The sequence below is a fragment of the Prionailurus bengalensis genome, chromosome C2 (assembly GCF_016509475.1).
Source record: "Prionailurus bengalensis isolate Pbe53 chromosome C2, Fcat_Pben_1.1_paternal_pri, whole genome shotgun sequence".
Taxonomy (NCBI): Eukaryota; Metazoa; Chordata; class Mammalia; order Carnivora; family Felidae; genus Prionailurus; species Prionailurus bengalensis.
The window spans coordinates 101,955,186-101,970,940 of NC_057350.1; the positions used below are offsets into that span (position 1 = coordinate 101,955,186).

The 15,755-nt window shown below is 33.8% G+C and overlaps 1 non-coding gene across 1 annotated transcript; it reads right to left on the bottom strand.

Moving 5' to 3' along the window:
* Window positions 1-11,452: 11,452 nt before the first annotated feature.
* LOC122492563 lies at window positions 11,453-11,666 on the bottom strand. The gene has a single exon (XR_006299718.1). It is a non-coding gene; the product is annotated as a small nucleolar RNA U3 (small nucleolar RNA).
* Window positions 11,667-15,755: the final 4,089 nt, after the last annotated feature.

The window sequence follows — 15,755 nt, forward strand, 5'->3', positions numbered from 1 at the left end:
GCCTCAATCAAATATTTTGTTGTTGCTTTATCAGCTTTTACTTTTAAATGTGGCATTTCTTCAATTGCTAATGTGCTTTTGGCAAATACATACAAATGATTTTCTTTAATGGTATGAGTATTGGGATTTTAATACCCTAAAATTAGTTTAAGTATTTCCTTTACAGACTATTATTACTCTTCCATTTAGAGGAAAATTTCTTCTCTAGGATTTATAAATGTAACTTATCTTGATGAATCCGTTACATATTACAGAAAAAAAAATGAAAATAAGCATGCTAGGGACTAAATCCCCATCCTTTAGATTTGGGCTAATGATATAAAATATATACTTCATACACGCATGGAAGAAATCATGTCTTTTTTTCTTCCATCTCTAGTAATACAATTTTGGGGTCTGTGTATAAAATGTATGTAGCGAGGACGTTTATTTTAAACTTATTTAGTAACTTTATCGTCAGTTGCCATTCCTGGTCTTGAATCCTTTAGGACCATTACATCCTCTAAAATGGTAATAATTTTGCAACTACTCAATTTTTAAATTAATATAAAAGATAAATATGCAGGATGTTTTTATCAGAGTCATTACTATTACCTATTCAAAATATAGACTTTGTATAAATAAGGCAGCTGCATTATAATGGAAAGAACACATAGGTTGAAGTTACAGGGCTTAGGCCTAAATCCCATCTATTCCCTTACTAATTCTAGTAGCTCTGGGCAGTTATATATACTATACCAGGAAAATATGTCAGGAAAACTAATGAACCATGATGTCAGACAAACTCATGTTCAAATTCCATTATTTTTTTCCAACTCGTGAAAAATAATGACTTTGGGAATTTTTATAAACTATGCAGAGTTTCTCTTTCTCTATCTCCAAATGGAGATAATAACATTCATATTACAGTAGAAATGAATTTAGATAGATAAATGAACTATCAAACACTGGAAGCATGGTGAGCTCTCAGCAGATGCTTCTTCCATCATTCAGTTCTGTTCTAGTCCCTCTTTGAACCTCTGTATGGATCATAAAACTTTTGTAATTTAGAGCATTAAGTTAATTTTCTGCAGAACTTCTAGAAGTATAATATATTTTTACAGGATCTGAATATTTTTTATTTGTTTTAAAGAACATTTTACAGAACAAATCATATGCCTAGTCTGACTGAAAAATGATTCATGCATAAATTTAATGGGTGTTTATTTAGAACCTATCATGTTCCAGGTACCATATTTTGTCCAAAGAAAATAGTGATAAACAAGTGAGATACATTCTGCTGTGTTTTGTGGACCTTTAAATGGGACAGGCAAGTAAAAACTGAAACATAAACAAATTACATTTAGGTTGTGATGGGCTATGAAGTGAAGCAAAGAGAGAGAAAGAGAAAGAAACTGTGGGAATAAAAGAATATATCAAATATGGTTAGATAGGCTTCATAGAAATTCATACTCAGAAATTGTGCTTGGAATGGAGAAGAACCAATGATATAAAGAATGGGGGAAAAGAGCATTGCAGGCAAAAGGAACATCTAATGAAGAAGCCATTGAAGTGAGAAAGGGTTGAGTTTGACAAGCTTAAGGGACTGAAAGAATATCCCTGTACCTTTAGCTTATTATACCAGAAAACACTAAAGGCACAAAATTGAAGGACGAGGAAGAACATACCATCCTGAGACTTATGTATTATTGAAAGATTTATGGATTTATCTTTCAGTGCAATGAGATGCTAGTGAAGGATTTCAGGTGAGTCAATGACATAATGTGATTTGTATTTGAAGATTTCCTTACCAATAAATATAGAAAGGTCTGAAGGAAGGCAAAAGAGAGAAGAAAGAAAACAGCTGGAATGCTAGTTCATTAGGTCTATTAGTGGCCTAGACCAAGATGTTAGCAGTAGAGACAGAATAAACAGAATTTGTTTATGGATTAGCAAAAGAGAGGAAGGGAAAGAAAGAAATAAAAGATGATTCCTAGATTCCCACCATGAGGCATCTGGATGAATGGTAATGTCATTCATTTCACTCACTGATGTGGGAAATATCGGGTGATGGAGCAGAGGGTATATATTTAGATTGGAAAAGCTAGACACATTAAGTCTAATTCCAAACAGAGATTTCAAATAGATAAATATTTTCCTTGAACATAAAATTTATAGTGACTACCATATTTATAGATTATTCCTAACATACGAGCTAGTGAATTCTTCACATTTCTTATTATATTTCAAAGAAACTATATGAAAAAAGGTAGGCTCTCTTCAGTGAATGCTTATAATATTCTGGGGCATAAATATTACTTAATTAAAATTTTTATATTAAGGAGTTTAACACAGTATAATGGGATTCCTGAAACTTCTATTTTATACCCATACCTGCCTCTAAATTTGCCTGCAACTTTAATGTTATTTTATCTATATTATTTTTTAAATTCCTGAATTGATGTTTTTGTACTAAATGTATTGCACTTCCTTTTCCTTCCTGTTCTCACATCGTGAGAGGGCATGATTTTTATCTATATCTGCCCATCTGCTTAACTATAGACCCATCTGTCTGTCTGTCTGTCTTTATATCCACTTATACACACACACACAAACACAGATACACTCTTACAATGTACTATATTATAGTACATATAATTGCATGGACTATGTGATTAGGGCATGTATAGTATTCTCAGTATTCACAGTGCAAAATTTGATATAAAGTGAATATATTTGAGACCTGGACAAAGAAATCTAAGAATAACAAATACCAAGTTTATCAATATCAGTTAAATCCAATTAGAAAGGTTAGAGAAGTAAGTAACTTGTCCACTGTTATGAAAATTATAGACAAAGGTTATCTCTCTAATTTAATTCTAAAATTGATGGTACTAATCATTATACACTACAGATACTGAATTTAAAGTAATCAGACATAGCTAGATCTGCAGTGATATCTAATTTTCCATTATACTTATATATGCATGTGTATGTATATGTACACATATACATATACATACATATACTTAAATGTATACATACACACATATATATACATACACTAATGAGACTTATTTGGCAAATACGGGATCAATTTTAGACTCTGACCAAGGAGTATAATTACTGACAAATCAAATACTCTATATAGAATATATCCAATTGGATGTCATACTTGAGTTACTGGTCTTATACTTCCTGGATTAAAATATTGTCTTCAAGAGAGTGGGGTGTTTGAACTCTCCATAGGACTTAGTACATAAATTCTCTTCACCATGGAGTACTAAACAGGTCATTAATTAACTTCTTTTCAGGTTGTTTTTGTCAGCATTATAAGAAAAACAATTAGCTAAGCATAAATTACAAATGCCAGTAGAGATGGTTTACAATGTAATAGCAAGAAAGCCAGTGGCATAGAGACAAGCACATTTTCAATGATGGCACTATGTGGATCCACAGTCACATAAATGTGCTGACAAATCTACACTGAAGTTTTATAAACGTGGAAACTAAAATGTCACTGAATTATACACTAATTGTATTTATAATGTTACATTGTAGGAAATAAAATGTGTTCTGAGGAATACAGGCCATATCTTCATGTCTAAGGCATATCACTGATACTATGTCTACCCATAGTCTTTGCACCCTCTTTTCCCTCCCACAGAGGTATTAGAGTTTTGTTTATTATACTTATGTTTATTTAATATTCTTTATAATTCTTCTCCCAAACACATTTACTTGAATATAATGCTTTCTCATTTTGTCATTAGTCTGTATTTCATTTTAAGATACATGACACAAAGTTTCTAATTGGAATCTTAGACCCCAATTAATGTGGAAGTCATCTGTTTTAAGCTAGTTAAGTAATGAGAAAGACAGATAATATTCTCTAAAGCACCTAAGAAAATAGATAAGGTTTAAGGGCTTATCTTTACTTTTTCTTGTAAAGATACATATTAAAGAATGATCATCTCCTTAAGAGATAAAAGGTTAGTTATCATTCTTTGTTAATTGTAACCATTGCTCTTTTATATAAAGGTTCATTTATAGCTAACTCCATGCATTTGTCTCCTAATTTAGAGTTGTCAAAACACACAGAAGATTCATTATTTTCCATCTGACCAGAAAGCAAGAAGTAACTTTTGAATCTTGTCTGAAGCTTTATAGGTACTAGTATCACAAGGAAGGGAAGGGTTACTAACATTAGCTGAGAGCCTACTTTGTATAGGATACTGTGTTAGAAACTTCTACAGTCATTTTAATAAACCAGTGAAGTGGGATCTTTAATACAAATGTTATGATAAGGAAATCTAGAGTGAGAATGGGAAACTTTCCCAAGATCATACGGGTAATATCAGATCATGGTTTCCTGATTTCAAAGCCATTTGGTCCCATAATATTTCACTACTACTCCGTGTTTTTATGGCAATTTGTTCAAATAATTCTTTTTTTTTTAATTTTTTAATGTTTATTTATTTTTGAGAGGGAGAGAGACAGAGTGTGAGCCAGGGAGGGACAGAGAGAGAGGGAGACAGAATCTGAAGCAGGCTCCAGGCTCGGAGCTGTCAGCCCAGAGCCTGATGTGGGACTCGAACCCACAAACCATGAGATCATGACCTGAGCTGAAGTCAGATGCTCAACTGACTGAGCCACCCAGGCGCCCCTCAATTATTTCAAACAGTAAGAAGTTAGTCATAAATTATTCATGTTAAAATATACCTTTTATTAATTTACATCCATTACAGGCCTTGTAACTCTCTTTTGTATCCAATGGTCTACTAGTCTTCTAGTACCAAATTTTTGGCTTTCTGAAGAGAGTAGAATCCTGAGTTCCCAAGACAGGGTTACCCCATAGTAATGCTCATTTTTAAAAAGTAAAAGAAGTATTATCATTGTTCAAAAGTAAGGAATGATGGTAATTACATATTAAGTTTCACTAGTAAAAACTGTATTCTCAACATTCATAAACAGCACCTGCTTTGACTGTCAGAAACTTAGATAAATTGTATGGTTACATTAGCTCTAACAAAAGTATAATCCTGTGTTACAGGACTATAAAGAATAGCAGCAAAACTCACTATGGATCAAGAAAAGCTTTCTAAAAGGTACTGCTATCTTTATTTAACTAATAAAGAAATCAGAATCAATCAAAATTGTTTTGCCCAATGTGACAAAGCTATTGCCAAGTGGAGTCTTCATCTGAGTGTAAGCCTTTACATTCTACACAGTATTGCTCTTTCTCGGTATGTAAAGTCTGAAGATTTTCAGTGCAGGGCATAATTGAAGACCTAAAACCATAGCTATTCCTATACTGGAAGAGAGTGTTGGTTCAAAAAGAATATGCCAGAGTAAATAAACTAAAGCATTAAAACCTCATTAATTCATTCCCCTGATCAATATCTGTGATAGCTGATGCAAAAATACATTTGCAATTTAACCTCTACATAGTTTATAAAATTATTTTATCTGTATCCTGCTTTATATGATGCCTTGAATAACATTCTGCAGGAATCAGTTGGGTCCTTTGTTCCTGAGTTATGGCAAGCTTCCCTGTTCATTGTAAATTCCATTAGCAGTGGTCAGTAGAGAGCCTTGTGTAACTCTAAGTCACTTTACCAGTGCTCCGACAAGGGTCAAAATCAAATCCCTGGTACTAGATCAAACACTAGAACTAGCTACTTCTATTCAATACCGATGACACTGTATCTAATCAAAGAGGGTTCATGATCCTAGAGCAACAATGACCTTTCCAAAAGTCCATCTTTTTGCAACAACTACCTTTCCAAAAGTCAATCTTTTTGTTTCAATTGCTAGGGATCAAGAGAAAGCTCCAGATTCCCACTTCTATTTCCTAATACTATAAATATCATTAGCACTATCTTCCTTGTCTCACACAAATTGTATTAACTTTTTGGTCCCTATAGATCTAGTCACCACATGAAAGGTCCAAGATTCCAAAGTCATGTCTTCATGTCTTAAATTCTAAACTAATGAATTTATCTAGTTACCTTACCTAAAACCCATCACATCTCTTCACTTTTTAAAATATCCCCAGTGTCCTCTTTGAAATTGCCAAAAGATCATTACCAAAATCTCTACAAATACAGTCTCTTATTTGAACGTTTCTTTCCTGAGTGATCCAGTTTTTATGGAAACCTACTCTCTCCTGAGAACACCAATTTCCCTGTAACCTTTTCAAGTGCCAGTAGGTTTTATCCCAGAGAAACACCCGTCTTCCTATAATCTGTCCTCCACTATACCCCAGACTCTCATTCCTTTGTTTATAACCCTAAATAGAACATCACTAATAACTGCCATCTGTGACACACATCTCATTCTCTTCAACACCTTCTATTTTCCATGTTGACTCCCTGATGATAGGGTGCCAATCCATTGGTTCTGTTACCTATTCACATACGCCAGCCATTTGAATTATTTCACCACTTACGTAATTTCTTTCCACTGTACTTAAACTCCATACAGTCATTATAATTATCCTATTGCATATACCCTGAACTCTCTTAACCCCCTTTCATTTTTTTTACCTCAGTAAAAACATAACACTTGTTAAATCTAATTCTCCAGTTATACTACACTTGTACCACTTACAAAAATCAAACCGTTAGCAAAACAATATGTAAAGCAATATAGTAACCTGGATTGGACAGTCATCTGCTTAACATCATCAAATAGTTTACATTTAGATGCAAAAGTGAGCAGGAGTAGTGTAAGCATAACAGTCAGACATATAATGGAACGCTCGATTGTCAAAGCACTGCAGGCGACAAGAACTTGTGCTCAACCAACCACAATGTCCTCTTTGCTGATTTTAAAATACGTGAGGTATTGTTTCATCTCAGAGCCTTTGGACAGATTGTCCCACTTTTTATAGTGCTCTTTCCAAGGAGATGGCTCCATTACTACCTCAATTTTTTTTCAAAGGCCACCTCTTTAAAGAGGGCTAGCCTCATTTAAATTTGCAAGTGAACTTCCTAGGGAATTGCAGAATAAATATGGCCTTTAATAGCCCTATGTTTGGGTCCCATTCACCCACATTGCTGAATGCCACTTCAAAGCCATATGACAACAAATCAATTTTTTTAATGGCATTGGATGGCAGTTTCTCATTTGGCACATTTTGTGATATCTGTTTTATGCTTCCATCTTTTTGATAGTTCATATGTATGCAATGTGACACAGTATTTATTCTGTAAAAATGGTAGCAAGATGTCAAGGTGTTAACAGTGTTTAATTTTAGATGGACATAATATAAATGATTATTATTTTATTTTACCCTTTTCTATGTTATTTAAAATTCAAAAATAATTGCAAAATCTTCTGTGACTATATAAGTGCTCAAACACATTTTGTTAATTTTAAGTCTTGTTTTCTTGTCCTAATTATGTGACATTATTTATGACTAATCTTAAGGAGTCATTTCAACGTTCCAGGAAAACCTTTCCTCACCTATAAAATCACATGGTTTTAGTGATGCTATCTTGAGTCTTCTAGCTCTGATCTCTGACCTTAGGATCTTGCTACAGACACTGCACACAAATGAAAATAAAAATACAAGTGAATAATTTTAAATTTTGAACATGCTTGTTACTAAATGAGATTGACCTCTTCAGATAATAACTTACTGGGGATTTTCTCAATAAGTGCTTTTGACCACTTGGAAGGAATTATTTGAAAGTGATAGAGTTACAATTTCAGGTGTCAGGACTCCAATACTTAGAAGGGTTGGGGAGTAGACGGCTGAGGAAAAAAAGTAATGCATTTCTGTCATTCTTAATTTTACAAAACCAAGCAAAAAGTGAATAATAATCCTATATCACAGATTATGCCTATAACACTATAAAGCTTTAGTTAATACCTGTCAGGAGAGTTACATTCCCCATTCCTCTTTATTAATTGCTCCTGTAGTGAAAGAGAGAAGAGAGAAGAGAGAAGAGAGAGAGAGAGAGACAGAGAGAGAGAGAGAGAGAGAGAGAGAAAGTACAAAAATACCACTTTGAAATAAGCCAAAAAAAATAACTTCCCCACATTCAGGTGAGTTTTGTTTACTTATTTCTATGTGTTGTTGTTGTTGTTGTTATTGTTATTGTTGTTTTTCCAGTCGGCAAAATTTCCAAGGAGACACAAAATCTGAAACTGGTTTCCTGTATGCATTTTCGACTGCTGGTAGCACAGCAACATACATTATCTTAGTTTTGTGAGTCAGAGGTCTGGGCATGGGTTGGCAGGATCCTCTGGTCAGGGCCTCTACAAGGTTGTAATTAAGATGTCAATAGGGCTACATTTCTCATCTAAAAGCTTGATTAGTGAAGAATTCTCTTCTAAACTCATTGAGGTTGTTGGTAGAATGCATTTCCTTGCCATTATGTGACTGAGGGCCCAGTTTTTTACTGACTGTTGGCTGTCCTCAGGTCATAGACACCACCTAGCATTTCTGCCACATGGCCTTCTCCATAACAATTTCACAATCTAACTTTTTGCTTCTTCAAGGCCAACAGGAAAACCTCACACTCCAGTAGGCTAAGGTGAAGTCTTATACAATGTAATGTAATCCTAGAAGTGATATCCTATCATCTTTGCCATTTTCTATTGGCTAAAAATAGGTCATAGATTCCATATGCACTCAAAGGGAGGGATTACACAAGAATCTGACACATTGGCAAATCACCATAGTATATGTTCACTGCAATCTCCCCAGATGCCAGAAACCAGAGTTTTAGTTTGGACAATATTAGAGAATTAAGGAGAGGAAATGAAGACCTTACGGATCATCTAGTCTAAATGCTAATATCTCAGAAATTGGAAAACAGGCTCAAGGAAATAAACAATAGTCTGAAATATCCTGTATTGGGTAGCAGAGCTGATTTGAAATCATAGTTGTCCTGAATCGCCTGTCTGACCCTTAGATAAAGGCAGCGATTAAATTATGTCATTGAATCAAATTATTTTCTATGGTAATGCATCACAAATTTTTCAATACATACTACTGATGGAAAAACCAGGTTTCTATATATAGCAATTTACTTCTAACCAAATTTTGGAGTACAGAAAATTAATCGGCAGTCATTTGTATTGCTGAAGGATTTTGTTCTCATATGAACCTGACCGGTGGTCATTTTAGCTATGTACTATTTATCCTACTATTCTGGAACACAAAGCTTAAGCACTGAAAGAAACTATTATTTAATCCTTCCTCCTTTGACTCAGATAAACAGATGCTCATTATTTGAATATAATGCTGTAATAAGTCCATAAATTTATTCCATGGTTAAGTATATTGCTAAAGGAATTACGGTTTGGGTTTATGCATGTAAAATTTGATTTTTACACCTTTTGAAAGAGAAATCACTTACAATTTTCAGTAAACAATGAAGATGATGACTTTAACATTGATATTACTAGCTAAAATATTATCATTTAATTTCTCCAGTGTTCTTTGTTTCTCTCAAAAGCAGTTTGTTTTTACGTCAACTGTTGTGCAATGGGACAAGACAAGGTCACACTGGTAATTTCGTCTGCCAGAAACAGCTTTATTCTGCAGTATAACAGAGGAACCAACAGAAAAGTAGCACATGGTAAAATGGACAAGCAATACACAATCCTAAACACAGTCAAATTAAGGTTTCCCTATGTCAATAACCCATATGACTTGCTGAAATTCAGAAATAGCTAAAACCTACACTATTGTCTCTACTAAAAAAGGAAACAGGGTCTTGTCTTGTTCACTGGTCATCTGGAGAAGTTCTATGCTCACTAAAGTTCTATGGTAACAATTTTGTCAAATAGTGAAAATGCACAAAATTTTACCTTTTTTTCTGTATGGTCTATGAGAATTAAATTTATGTTGAAATTCTCCATTCAAGGAATGAATACGTCATATCTTTTGTGTTTTAATTTGCAGACATTGGCATTTTTTAAGGACAGTAGTGGTCCTTCAATTTTTATCTTCAGAGCTAAGCAAATCTGTCTTTCCTTTTTTTCATAGTTTATGCTATAGTATGATGGGAAAAAAGAAAATCTTAGACAAACATTTCTAAATATGGTAAATGTCCAATATGTCTTTACATTGTTATGCCTTCTTTTTAAAAAAATGTATCTGTGAAAGTCAGTGGTAAGTTATGTTTAATTACTCAAGTACCTGTCTTTACTAGATGTTATTCAGGGTGATTTAACCTGTCACGTTTCTTGCCTTCAATTATATTCTGGAAACACTATTAAAATCCATGCAGCAGATTCAAACAATTCTTATAATAAAATAAAGGAAATTAGCTTGAAAAATGTTAGAGAGATGTCAAAAATAACAGCTATACACCCTAATTTAGGATTTAATGGTAAATTTAGCACGAGTAGAAAGTTTTATGATTCATTTCACTGGGATTGATTTGAATATTTGAGCACCTTTTTCTCCTTTAGTGGAAATTATTTGTTCCTGAGTACCCTCACAAAAACAATTAGCTAGTGTGATTGCAAAGCATATGTTTACTGGCAGATGTTGAGAATTTAATGCATCGGTCGGTGTAAATAAATAAGGAAAATTATAATTTTATTATAATTCTAAATATGAAAACATTAAATTGAGTTCTATGGCTCATTAATTGTCTTATCAGTTTAATTTGCATATTAAGAATTAAAAATAAAACCAGGCTATTAAAAGTGGGCTAAAATGAAGTTTTTATATAACAGTTCATATCATTAGAATAAAAATAACAACTGTTTTATTAAAATATCCAAAAGTCAGAATATGCAATTATTCATGAATTTTTAATAATACCTTTGTATCATAAAAATTGTTTTTCAGCATAATATTGTAAAACATGCATATTCTAGGAAGTGAACTAAAGCATAACAAAGATGTATAAAACAAAACTATTCATTGCCTTCCTGTACCCCACCATCTCAATTTCCAGCCCCTAATTTAACCAACTTTATACCATCTAGTGCATTTTTTTCTGACAACTTTGTTTTCAGATCTTTGTACATGTGTGTGTATACACATACACACACATACACACAGCACACACACACATATAACTTAGAATTTTAGTGAACAACATCATGGACTATTACTATTTCCTCATTCATGAATAAACTTCTTTACCCCTATAATGATTTCTATGTTTGTAAAGTCATAAGAGTATATACAATAAAAATATACATGAAAATTGAATTTGATTTAAATAATGTTAAGGTAATATTAACTAAGATTTTTTTTTCAAAATAACTAAGAATGCCTTAGCGTTTATCAGTTCAAGACATAGATTAACATATCAAATTTGATTAGTGAGGAAATTCTTGTGCCATCCTTCCTGTGATTGATTTGTTCTTAGGATCTTGTACAAAAAAGAAGTAGGTAAGAACAAAACACATAAAAAGATACTAGGTATGATTTTGAATTTTTTTAGAAATAGATACAGGTATATAATATTTCTTTTTTTGTTGCTTTTCTTTTTTCATCACTCAGACCTGGTCCTCTCCCTCTTACTCCCCCAAAGGAGAAGACGAATGATGATCAGTGGTAATTGGCTGTCATGGGAACAACACCCAAAATCAGCTTCACGCTCAGGAGAGAACATTGTACCTCTTCCTTGTGGTTTCAGGTACTCTAAATGTTCAGAAAAGCTTCTCTAGTAACAGACTATGGATATGATCTCTGAAAGTATAGTCTTACAGATATAATACTTCTAAGTAACTTAGGGAAATGAAATTGAAAACTGTTACTTCAAATTAAGTCACAATTTTAAAATATTTTTCACCAAAAACAAAGTAGCTTGCATTTTATAAAAGTATAACTTTTTAAGTAGATGGTTACCAATTTCAAAGTTCAACTGACTTTCAATAAGAATGATTTTATAGTTGACAGTCATGTTATAGAACTACATGAAAAAGAAACAAAATCATTTCTGAAGTCTATTTTAGACCCAGAGTGCTATAAGTAAGTGGGACTAGTTCTAAAAGTAATGAAAACAGCTTGAACTCTACAGTTTTTTTTTCAAAAGGATGCAATAGTCAATAGTCTAAATTTCATATACAAATGAACTTAAAGAATGAAACCATAAATAAAGAATGAATGTTTTGCTCCCTCTAAAGAGTAATATATGGATAGATTTGAGGTTTATTTCAAGAAATGTTAGAATTTACTTTTCAGTGGCATGACCAGAAGACAATAATAATGAATGTAGAAACAAACCTAAAGAAGGGGAGATTGCTGGTGGCAATAAGGAAAACAAAAGGATTGTAGAAAATATAATAATGTCATATTCAGAGAGAGAAAGAGATCCTAATTAGTGACTAAGTAATCAAAAAGTAACAGATCACAAATATTTTAAGTAGTGCTTTACAGATAAAAGGAAGAGACTGAGTAAATCTTGAGGAGGTGCGATGGATGGCTTTGCCACCAGACAGGTTTCTTTGAGGTGGCTATTATTTAGCAGTATTGAGCAGAATTGCCTGGCAGTTCCATCCCCTAAGACAGAGTAGCAAGGCCCATTTCAAATTTTCAGAACAGCTGGAAGATCATCAGATGCTCATTCCAATCAAATTAGCTGGAGCTGGAATTGGGATAAATTCTTGTACAGGAAGCAAAAGGAAGATAGTAGAAGAAATGAAAGTAATGCCTTGGTATACATAAGCTTAATGATGGTATCAGAATGAATTTTTCCATATTGAATATACATTGCACCTTCTCCAGTTCTTGATTAAGTGGCCATGCATTCATTTGGGCTTCACTATGTTAAATGTACCTGGTGGAGTTTATAATGATCAGTCTAGAATAGTATTTATTTATGTTAGTTTTCTAGTAAATCTCCAGCGTAATTTCAAGTAAGTAATATTAAGCACTATTCAAAGATGGGGTCAGTTAAAACTTTGAGTCAGAACAATTTATGCTAAAATGTTGATGAAAGTCATTAATATATGAAAATATTACTAGAGTCTTATTAATATGTTATCATATTTTAAAATAAATTATCTGTTAAAACATGCAAATAACAATTGAGAACCTATGATATTGAGAATTGACTTTAAAACCAAACCTAACAGAACATAAATAATAATACTAGTGTTATTATTTAAAAAAAAATTACTGAGGGGCTCCTGGGTGGCTCAGTTGTTTAAGGATCGGATTCCTGATTTTGGTTCAGGTCATGATCTAACAGTTTGTGGGTTCCAGCCCTGTGCTGGGCTCTATGCTGGCAGCATGGAACCTGCTTGGGATTCTCTCCCTCTCCCTCTCCCTCTCCCTCTCCCTCTCCCTCTCCCTCTCCCTCTCCCTCTCCCTCTCCCTCTCCCTCTCCCTCTCTCTTGGCTCCCCCCCCCTGCTTGTGCTCTCTCTCTCTCTCAAAATAAATAAACATAAAAACTTTTTTTAAAAAATTAAAAAAATTACTGAACTTGGCTAGACCAGAAAATTTCAGAGAGGGAATGATGTGAAAAGGATGCACAAATGGTTTCACTTCTGTTTGTTTTTGAACCAACAAAGGAATTGTACAAAGGTTATTTGAGCATAACCAGGAGCACTGAAGCAGAACTGAAAAATAGAAATCATAAGCAACTGTATTTTTGCTTTCACAGCTCCTTCACAATTGACCTAGTGAATGACAAATCTCTCTTGACTCCAAATAAACACTTCAGGAGTCTTCATAATTATGGTGGTATTTTCAGGTAATCAAAAGTCCTACAATTAGGGGTGCCTGGGTGGATCATTGGCTTGAGCATCCAACTTTGGCTCAGGTCATAATCTCATGGTTTGTGAGTTCCAGTCCCACATTGGGATCTGTGCTGTCAGCTCAGAGGCCACTTCAGATCCTCTGTTCTCCTCACTCTCTGCCCCTCCTCAGCTTGTGCTCTCTTAAAAATAAATATAAAAGAAAACATTAAAAAAAAAGGGTCCTACAACCACATTAATTAACAAACGGATTCAATATGGCTGGTCTTCAAACAGCAGCAACCTTCACCATTTTTCCTATGGATTTCCAAGGCAAAAGTTTAGCCCTTGTCCACTGAGTTCTCTAATCTCAGGGGATACAAGCCAACATTTTTGAGTAGTCTCACTGAAGCCCATCTCTCTTGACTTAGGGGAACACCAGCACCCCCTTTTTGAGTGAGGTGGTGTTTACTATGCAACTTTCTCTAAACTCTCTCAAAAAATCCTTCCTAAAATCCTGAATAGTCTTACCTTTTTTAGTCAGTAGAAGTGACGAGTTCAAGACTCATATTTTTAGGATCTCCTTTTTGAAAGGTCTGCAGATTAGATGGTCAAACATCTCACCTGTACCTTAGTACTTCTACAAACCTTTCCAATTACCATTACATATCAGTAAATTGATGCAGCTGACTTATTTCCTCCTTAATCTCTTTGAACCTTCACCTGCTTCCACCTGCTCCAAACAAAGCAGGCCAAAAGCCATGATGAGCAAGCTGATAAAGAAAGGGAAGGAAGGAAGGAAGGAAGGAAGGAAGGAAGGAAGGAAGGAAGGAAGGAAGGAAGGAGGGAAGGAGGGAAGGAAGGAAGGAAGGAAGGAAAGAAAGAAAGAAAGAAAGAAAGAAAGAAAGAAAGAAAGAAAGAAAGAAAGAAAGAAAGAAGAGAGAGAGAAAGAGAGAGAGAGGAAGGAAGGAAGGAAGGAAGGGAGGGAGGGAGGGAGGAAGGAAGGAAGGAAGGAAGGGAGGGAGGAAGGGAAGAAAGAAGGAAGGAAGGAGGGAGGGAAGGAAGGCAGGCAAGAAGGAAGGGAGGAAGGGAAGAAAGAAGGAAGGAAGGAGGGAGGGAAGGAAGGCAGGCAAGAAAGCAAGCAAGCAAGAGAGAAAGAGATCACATTTCTTCTTTACCTATATCAGGCCTGATGAACATTAGTGTGAACTTGAAATGAAATTGGAAGCTGTACCTATTATATAGAAACCGACAAACTAATTTCAGGGTGGAGACTCTATTTTGTGACTAAAATGACCACATAGTTTTTATATTTTATAAATGTCATAAACAAAGTTTTCCTGTCTTTGAAAAAGGTGAATCGTAAGCAAAAAATAGTGATACTTGCCTGAAAGAAAATCATTACTCTTTGGAAATACTTTAATATTTCTTTATAAAATACACTTATTTTTTAATTCTACTTTTTTATTCTTAGTATATATTCTACCTTTTAATGGTACGTATAATGTATCTTTATTTTAGGAGGAAAAAAACAAAAAGTACAAGGAAGGTAAAATGATGAATACAATAAAATAAAATAATAAAATTTCATGTAACCTTATCATCCAATTTCCGCTTAATATTTGATGAGATACCACTTACCGAGTCATGTGCAGGGAAACTAATGCTTTTAGGAAGGTGACACAGTACCTCCTTGCCGTGGTATCCTCCTAATTTGCATTAGGATTTTACTTTCATGTAGAATATGAAATTCTCTGTTTACTCATATGTTTACTCTATAGTTATCTATTACAAATACTTAATTTTTTGATTCAATCCTTATTTTTCAATGTTTCAGTGGAATACATTTTGATTTAGTTCATTACCTACATAATAAAAGCATCCTTGCTATTTTTTAACTCTGAATTTTAATAAACCAGATGCAGTGACTAAAAAACACCATTTATTTGTGTAAGTACATTTATGAACATAACAATGAAGGTGTTCTTGCTTTTCAGTCATAAATTATATAAATTATGTTCTGTTCTTTCTCAACTGTTCTGAGGCTTATTTTTTTTTCCCTAACAGGTGTGTCTCTAAATAAGATTCAAGTGGCATTGTATATTCCTCTATG